Below are 9,592 nucleotides of genomic sequence, written 5' to 3' on the forward strand. Positions count from 1 at the left end.
TTTGTTTTTTCTTTTACTTAGAACAAGGTGTGGCACAAAGGGCATGAAGAAACTTTCCCCATAACCTCCTCATCTCTGTTTTGTGGTTTTGTGTGTGTGTGTGTTTCTATATAGATCCTAAAAGGGAGACGAAGTTGTGTATTGATAACACTTCAGGTTCATTTATTCATTCTGATCTGTTAGGATTAGGGTTATGAAAGTGGAATGCTTTTACATAATACAGTTGGACACGACTCAGTGACGTCACTTTCACTTTTCACTTTCATGCATTGGAGAAGGAAATGGCAACCCACTCCAGTGTTCTTGCCTGGAGGATCCCAGGGACGGGGGAGCCTGGTGGGCTGCCGTTTATGGGGTCGCACAGAGTTGGACACGACTGAAACAACTTAGCAGTAGCAGCAGCATTCCGCTTATGATCTACTGTAAAAGTGAAGAGACCCTTTTCACTATCATTGTTATTATTATTATATTTTTAAAAGAGTCTTGTGTCCATTGTGTCAATGCTAATAGCAATCAGTTACTAAAACTGAACTAGCATTTACTGACACTATTTCCAATTATTACTTGAAATAGATAAATAGATACCTTCCAAGGCTTCCTAGGTGGTGCTAGAGGTGACGAACCCGCCTTTCAATGCAGGAGACATAAGAGAAACGAGTTTGTTCCCTGGGTCAGGAAGATCCCTTGGAGGAGGTCATGGCAACCCACTCCAGTATTCTTGCCTGAAGAATCTCATGGACCAAAAAATAGGTTAATTTTTTATGATTAGCAAAACTGTTTTTGGAATGCCTGAAAAAAAATCCAGCTATTTCTTTAGTTTCTAGGAAAATCCTAGTATATATCTGTTTTATTCCCATTGAGAGATTATCTGATTGGAAAGTATTTCTCCCATTGCTAGAGAGGCCAGTATTTTTATATGTGTAATAAATACATTATATTGAATATTGAGCATATTTCAAAAGTCCACAGCTTTGATAGTACTTCATCCCACAAGAATGAGCTCCAGATAAAATGTGTGGCCTATTGCACCCAAAATGAATTATGGAAGGTGATAGTAAAACTGATAATCCAAAGAGGAAATAAAAGACTTCTAAATGGAAAAAAAAATGTGAACCAAATTCCCGAGGTCCAACTTCTATTCTGTAAAGTAGGTCCTAATGTCTTTGGTTAAACATAAAACATCTGTCTAGTCTCTTGACAATTAAAAAAATTTATTGTTGAAAAGCCATTATGAAAATATATTAGGGAATCTGTTATGCTTATCAGTAACACACCCTCAGAGGTTGTGTCTACACGATGATGGACAAGGGAATAAAACAAAAAGGTTACTTCCAAAGAGTTAAAATGCCTACTTTATTCCTCCTGGCTTTCATCATAATTCCTGTCATTTAATTATATTATTCTGGTAGAAATATATAATTATGCAATTTACTTTTGTTTTTTAACCATTTTAAGTGTATAGTTTAGTGGCATTCTTTACATTATTGTGCAACCATCATCATTATCTATCTCCAGAACTTTTTAAACCTCCTATACTGAAACTCTGTATTCACTGAACTGTGTAACTCCTTCTCCTTGGGCTTCCCAGGTGGTGCTAGGGGTAAAGAATCCGCCTGCAAATGCAGAAGACAAAAGAGACATGAGTTCAATCCCTGAGTTGGTAAGATCCCCTAGAGAAGGGCATTGCAACCCACTGCAGTATTCTTGCCTGGAGAATCCAGTAGACAAGGGAGCTTGATGGGCTATAGTCCATAGTATATCAGAGTCAGACATGACAGAAGCAACTTAGCACTCATGCGTGTAAGCCGTTTTCTCCTCTTCCCAGTCCCTGGTAACCACTATTCTACTTTCTATCTCTTTGTATTTGACTATACTCATGTAAGTAGAACTGTACAACAGTTATCCTTTTATGTCTGGCTTATTTCAGTTAGTATAATGTTTTCAAGTTGCACCCATGTTGTAACATGCATCAAAAGCCATAATCAAGTTCTCTAAACTCTGAAAAGCAAAGGATATTGGTAACAAGAAAAATCTTTTGGAAGAGGTGAACATTTGATTTGATAATGAAAATATTTTATTTTTTTTTATCAGCGACTCTAAAATTACATTTCAAGAGTGATGTCACAGTCACCTTCACATCAGTCAAAAAGAGCAGGGAAAGTCACAAACTCACATCTAACACTATGCAAAATGTGTACTGTGGTCTCTATACTTCCTTGGCTTCTAGTTTTTTGATAATCATTGCCAGGATATACTCACTATCTTAGCAGCTTGTCCCCTCAATTAAAAAAATGCTTTTAAAAATTGTATTTTTCTGATTTAATTTAAACCAGTTGGTACTTACAAGTATTAACCATGAGCTCAGGGCTATGCTGTATTGAGATTGCTTTTAGAGGGCAAAATATACATAAGATATGGTTCTTGCACATGAGACTGAAGTTTTTCAGGAGAAGTAACATGCATAGTCATGAAACTGTTAATAATAAAACATCATAGAAAAGAATTAAGAGACAGTGTTGTGATATTGATGGTAAAATGCCTGTAAGCCAGGACCTCGAATCTGATTTGGACCCTGCTCATACATAGCTAGCTGTGAATCCTTCTGCAGACACTACTGTGACCTTTCGATCCTTATTGTAAATTAAAGATGTTAAGTTGGATCAGCATGAAGGACCCTCTTGGCCTTTGAGTCAGAAGAGATCATATATGTTTCAAGGGAGGATGGTCATTCAAGATTTCAGGAAGGAAGCAGATATAAACGGGGACTTAGAAGATAAATGGAGGCTATTGCCATTGGTAGGGAGGCAAGTATAAAGTGTTAGTTTTAGTTGCTCAGTTGTGTCCGCCTCTTTGCAACCCCATGGATTATAACCTGTCAGGCTCCTCTGTCCATGGAATTCTCCAGGCAAGAATACTGAAATGGGTTGCCATTACCTTCTCCAGGAGATCTTCCTGACTGAGGGATCAAACCCAGGTCTCCTGCCTTGCAAGCAGATTCTTTACCATCTGAGCCACCAGGGAAACCCAGGAGGGGCCGATATAAGTTTCCTTCTATTTTGCTTATTAAGTTCTCAAGGGTGGACATAGTGCTTTGTTCAGGTCTGTATCATCCTAGAACCTGTGCAGTGCTAGTAACTTTCTAATATCCCCGAAATACTCTACCTTAGGAGGGTTAACTGTCAGTCCCAAGCTCATCCAAGGCATTCTGTGCCTACCTCTTATCACCCTCAGTTCAGTTCAGTTCAATCGGTCAGTCATGTCTGACTCTTTGCGACCCCATGGACTGCTGCATGCCAGGCTTCCCTGTCCATCACCAACTCCCAAAGCTTGCTCAAACTCATGTCCATCAAGTCGGTGATGCCATCCAGCCATCTCATCCTCTGTCGTCCCCTTCTCCTCCCACCTTCAGTCTTTTCTGGCATCAGACTCTTTCCAAATGAGTCAATTCTTCACATCAGGTGGCCAAAATATTGGAGTTTCAGCTTCAGTATCAGTCCTTCCAGTGAATATTCAGGACTGATTTCCTTTAGGATGGACTGGTTGGATCTCCTTATAGTGCAAGGGACTCTCAAGAGTCTTCTCCAACACCACAGTTCAAAAGCATCAATTCTTTGGCGTTCAGCTTTCTTTATAATCCAACTCTCATATCCATACATGACTACTGGAAAAACCATCGCTTTGACTAAATGGACCTTTGTTGGCAAAGTAATGTCTCTGCTTTTTAATAAGCTGTCTAGGTTGGTCATAGCTTTTCTTCCAAGGAGCAAGCGTCTTTTAATTTCATGGCTGTAGTCACCATCTGCACTGATTTTGGAGCCCCCCAAAGTGGTCTATCACTCTTTCCATTGTTTCCCCATCTACTTTCCGTGAAGTGATGGGACCAGATGCCATGATCTTAGTTTTCTGAATGCTGAGTTTTAAGCCAGTTTATTCACTCTCCTCTTTCACTTTCATCAAGAGGCTCTTTAGTTCTTCTTCACTTTCTGCCATAAGGGTGGTGTCATCTGCATATCTGAAGTTATTGATATTTCTTCCAGCAATCTTGATTCCAGCTTGTGCTTCATCCAGCCTGGCATTTCGCATGATATACTCTGCATATAAGTTCAATAAACAGGGTGACAATATACAACCTTGACATACTCCTTTCCATATTTGGAACCAGTCTGTTATTCCATGTTTAGTTCTAACTGTTGCTTCTTGATCTGCATACAGATTTCTCAGGAGGCAGGTCAGGTGGACTGATATTCCCATCTCTTGAAGAATTTTCCATAGTTTATTCTGATCGACACAGTCAAAGGCTTTGGTGTAGTTAATAAAGCAGAAATAGATGGTTTTCTGGAACTCTTGCTCTTTTGATGATCCAGTGAATGTTTGCAATTTGATCTCTGGTTCCTCTGCCTTTTCTAAATCCAGCTTGAACATCTGGAAGTTCATGGTTCATGAACTCTTGAAGCCTGGCTTGGAGAATTTGGAGCATTTCTTTGCTAGTGTGTGAGATGAGTGCAATTGTGTGGTGGTCTGAACATTATTTGGCATTGTCTTTCTTTGGGATTGAGATGAAAACTGACCTTTGCCAGTCCTGTGGCCACTGCTGAGTTTTCCAAATTTGCTGGCATTTTAAGTGCAGCACTTTCATAGCATCATCTTTTAGAATTTGAAATATCACCTTCACCAGTAGATATAACTTTTGATCTATTTGTTCGGAAGGCAGGGATTATGTCTTTAATCTGTTTCCCCAGTGTCTATCATAATTCCCCACCTGTAGAGAAAGCACATAAAATATTTGTTGATTGAATGAATGAATGAGTAGATGAAGGTAGAAAAGAAGGTATAAACTTCAGAGTAGAGGAGTGACATATGAAAACATTGCTTGAGGAAAATGAGTCAAGCAGGCGTGTGAGGAAATGACTGCTAATAATAATTAGTAATATAGTAACATGAACATCAAAAAGTATGTATTATATTAGCATCTTTGTGCATAATATAAATAAACGCTACTAGAAAGATAGACATTCGTTAGGTTCTATGTATATATGCTGAAACAGCCCAGATTTCCCTTGTATGGTATATATCATAGTTTTTACTTATATACTTGTGATCTTTGCATCTAATGTAATATGTGAACTTCATGAAGGCAGTCACCATGGTGGTTTTGTTCACTGTTGATTACCCTAAATCTAGCATACTCCCTGGCATATATTTAATTTACTATTGTATATCTGTTGAAATGATATGAGAAAACAGGTTAAGGTAAGGTTATAAATGCAAATTAATTAAATCTAAAATTTTTTAAATTAAAAAAATTAAAAATTTGCCTTTTGATATACAGGAAATAACACAAACTAATGGTGTTACCCAGAGATATCTGGGGCTAGATTATTAGGTCTCAATGTAGGTCTTAATTGGTTCACATTAAACTTCCTGTAGGAAAAGTTTTAGGTCCATGTTTCTTGATAATAACTGAGGATGTATAAGTTTGTTGGCAAAAGTAACCACATTTAAAATGGGTTAAAGTTTAAGGAGTTTTTGTAGTGCTAGGATCTTCCTTCCCTTCTTCATGTGCATGTATGCTAAGTTGCTTCAGTCGTGTCTGACCCTGTGACTCTATGGACTGTAGCTCACCAGGCTCCTTGATCCATGGGATTTGCTAGGCAAAAATACTGGAGTCGGTAGTCATGCCCACCTCTAGGCAATATTCCTAACCCAGAGATCAAACCCACGTCCCTTATGTCTCCTGCACTGGCAGGAGTGTTCTTTACCTCTGGCGCCATCTGGGAATTGCTCCCTTCTTCCTAGCAATCCATTTAGTTTTATTTTTGGTTATTTTTGGTGTCAAACTAAGAAGAATCAACTCATATTGGCTGAAACGATCTCTTGGGGATTCTGGCTGGATCTGATGGAAATACTTTAGGTTACTTCCCGACCAATTTGGACAATGCAGGAACTTCAGGTAAGCATCCTAATTTTTAATGTTGATTCAGCTGTGTCTTGAGTGTAGATCATTATTTGGAAAATAATGTTGCCCTTTTAAGGACATTGCAGGTCTTGGTGTAATACCATCTCTATAGAATTTTTCAGTTATTTTTTTCAGTATAATTTATTAATTATTCTGTTTTGGGCAAGCCCAGTGTATAATTATCATGAAGACTGAATTATAGGATCTTTTAAATGAAGTAGAATTGCATTATTTTTCAACTCATAACTGTAGCAAAGGAGAGCTATTTGAACAAGGGAACATGGAAATCATGCAATTAACATGTTAATTATTTGTTAGAAAATACACATTTAAAAATATTTTATGGCAATGCAAGATTTATTCCTAGTCAAAAATAGTCAAAATAATTCATTTGGTACTGATTATGGATAAGGTCAGTTCTAAATACCACGTGAGGATACAAAAAAGAACCAGGAATGTGTGTTCTTGGTACTGTCAAGAGAAACAGGTCTTAAAAGTTGCTTTGACCAAAGGTTCATGATGTGAATGCATCTATAATTTTCCTGAGGCACCAATCTGAATGGGAGGGAGACACTTTGCTACTATGTCAACTGGGTCAGTCACTTCAGCTTTGTTGCAGAATTTTATCAGACAGTACATTTTACTGAAAACTTCAGATTAAAAAAATGCTCTTTTATGTGACATTATGAGAAGGCAATCTATGACTCTCAGTGGAAATATTTCAGAAGAAGTAAGAAACCTATGAAAATATTTGTGAAACTGGAGACTTTTGAGCTTGTTTGTTTAGATTATACTTATTAATAATTATCACACTGGAAATTGTGTTTGAAAAAATTTAAATTTGTATGTGTTTATTTTAAAATAATAATCTCATTTCATGTAAACATAAACACTACTTTATAAAAATAATTATTTTCCAAGATAAAGAATAGTGAGAAAATTGGCATCATTTTCCATTCTAAAAATATCTTTAATCCTTAATTTAAAGAAAGACAGCAGTATTCTTATATCATTTTTGTGTGACATTACATACCACAGAGGCAAATAAATTCTTAGCAGTATTAAGAACATAGTTTCGGCTTCACAGAACCCCTGAAAAGATCTCAGGGACCCCAAAGATCCCTGGACCCCACTTTGAGAGATACCCTCCCTACACTCCAGAACCCACCAAGCAAGAGTTGTCATAGTAGGCAGTTTGTGATAATGACCTAAACTAGGCAGAAACGGTCAATAACGGAAGAAAAGAAAATAATTAAATGAGTATAATCTAAAAGAAAATAAAAAACACCCAAAACTTGTGTGGATTTGATCTTAAAGGCAACATTTTCAACTTATATGTGCTTCATTTTTCCCTCATGGGGTAAGAATAATGAGAGGAACAATGCAGGGTTGTTTCAAGGTCACATGTGATGGTAGCTATTAAGCATTTGGAACACTGCCTGACACAAAGTAGGAGCTCAGTTAATGATCGCAGTCGTTGTTTAGTCATTAAGTTGGGTCCAACCCTTTTGCGACCCCATGAGTTGTAGCCCACCAGGCTTCTCTTTCTGTGGGATTTCACAGGCAAGAATACTGAAGTGGGTAGTGTATATCTCTTCTTCAGGGGATCTTCCCAACCCAGGGATCGAACCCTTGTCTCCTGAATTGGTGGGTGCTTTCTCTACCACTGAGCCACCAGATAAGTCCGGTGATTACAGTTCCTTTTGATAAATTCAGCTGGCAGAGGTGGAAGGAAGGATGCCTTGGGAGAAGGGCAATGTGGCAAAGCCCAGAGTCAAGATGGGGCAGGGTGCATTCTGGGAATTGTAAGTTAGCTATGTTAAACAGGTGTATTGATATGAGAAAGAAGCAAAAGATAATTGTGGAGGCTCTTTGAGGACAGGTCAGGTGGTGAGGATTTTATTCCTCACGAAATAGGGAATCATTGAAATCATAGGGGAGGAAGTAGTTGAATTAAATCTGCTCGATTGGAATCAAATTCTACCTGTGTCATAGTTCCCTATGAAGAAGGAAATGTCAACCCACTCCAGTAGTCTTGCCTGGAAAATCCCATGAATGGAGGAGCCTGGTAGGCTACAGTCCATGGGGTCGCAAACAGTCGGACATGACTGAAGCGATTCAGCAGTAGCAGCAGCAGCAACAGCATAGTTCCCTAAATGATTGCCTAGCTAGTTCCTTCTTAGGCATGAGGGAAGAGAAATTTAAGTCACTGTCTGTATCCCGAATCAGGTGAGAAGTTAAAATTAGCACTGTTATGTCTGTTCTGCTTCTGGGCAAACTGAAGGCCATGAGCAGCTAACTCAGTTCTTGACACTCATACCCTCCCTTGGTGTTTACAGTCACATCTGGGCCACAGATACCCACTCCTGTGTTTATCTAGCTGATGGATTTAAAAACTCATGTCCAGTGATCTTGGAGCTGGAGGGTGGTTTTTAAGGGAAGTGGGGTTTGAAAGGACAAGGGAAAAGAGAGCGCCTGGAAAAAGTAAACAAATAAATGGCCTTCAGGATGTATTTAACCCTCCACACCCCCGGTAGGATGAGAAAATCATTCTAGCCTTGCCAGTACTTTATGGCAACTCTTTTAGCCAGACCCAAATAGCAATCGCCTTGACCATAATTCCTGCATTCGCTTACTTGTGCATGACTTTTTATTACTCGTGGTCAGCTTTTAGACTTTGAAACTCTGTGGTATGTGAATAGCTTTAATATTTCAGGTTTTTTTTTTTTAATAAGTCAGTCATAGTTTAACTTCATTTTGAATGCTTCCCAATGGCCTGAGGATTGGTATCTTTATTACCTCAAAGGGATGTTTGAGGATAAAGTGAGATATATATGTAAAGGTTTTTCGATTTTTATGTATAGGGAGGTGGTTGATATGTGTATGTGTGTATCTCTTCTGTCTTTAGTAGTTTAGGCTTCAGTGAAAAGCATTCTATGCAATAAACCTATTTTAATTGGTTTAGAAGCCCAAGCTGTCTCTGAATCAAACTGAAAAGTTTTTTTTTTTTTTTCTTTTTTGATGTGGTAATAGGTTATGGTTGAAAGAAGCATAGCAAGGGATGTAGACAGGAATGTTTTGATGTCTTTGGGGGAAAAAAAAAAAGAATCATTTTCTCTTCATAAATCTTCCTATCTCCCAGCTGGCAGAATTGGAAGTTTTAAACTCTGGAGTTTTTTTTTTGTTTCAACAATGGCAGTATGGCACCCTTGAGGGATGTCTTCTTTAATATTACTGTGAAGAATATGCTAAAAGCAACATTTCAGATACAAAAATGGGGAAGAAATTCCATAACTATGGCAGTGTTCAAGACGTAACTAAGGCTCTTCCATTGCTGAAGTGTACTTAAGGCCATTTATACCAGCCTGAGAATGCAGTTATAGACAAATAAGAGACTTCCTGGTGGTCGAGTGGCTAAGACCCCACCCGACCAATACAGAGGGCCTGGGTTCCAGCTGTAGTCAGTGAACTGGATCCCACATGCTGCAACTAAGACCTGGCACAGTCAAACACATAGTAAATGTTTCAAAAATATTTTTTAAAAAAGGCAAATAAGACAATAGGATGCAAATTATTCTAGTTATGTACCAATATTTTTTCCTCTTAAAAAATGACTGATATTCTTCTCTGATTAAA

General features: G+C 38.2%; 1 long non-coding RNA gene across 9 annotated transcripts in view; it reads left to right on the forward strand.

Moving 5' to 3' along the window:
• LOC105612881 (uncharacterized) overlaps positions 1-9,592 on the forward strand; it is a 239,845-nt gene that overhangs the window by 76,935 nt on the left and 153,318 nt on the right. For 2 of the 9 annotated variants that reach the window (XR_009601642.1, XR_001042238.4), the window contains one exon: positions 5,843-5,950. The exons of 5 other annotated variants lie outside the window; for them this stretch is intronic. This is a non-coding gene — a long non-coding RNA (uncharacterized LOC105612881). The remainder of the gene's footprint in view (positions 1-5,842; positions 5,951-9,592) is intronic. 2 more of the 9 variants (XR_009601645.1, XR_006060626.2) reach the window with 1 other exon arrangement.

Source organism: Ovis aries, chromosome 8, assembly GCF_016772045.2.
Source record: "Ovis aries strain OAR_USU_Benz2616 breed Rambouillet chromosome 8, ARS-UI_Ramb_v3.0, whole genome shotgun sequence".
NCBI classification, from domain to species: Eukaryota; Metazoa; Chordata; class Mammalia; order Artiodactyla; family Bovidae; genus Ovis; species Ovis aries.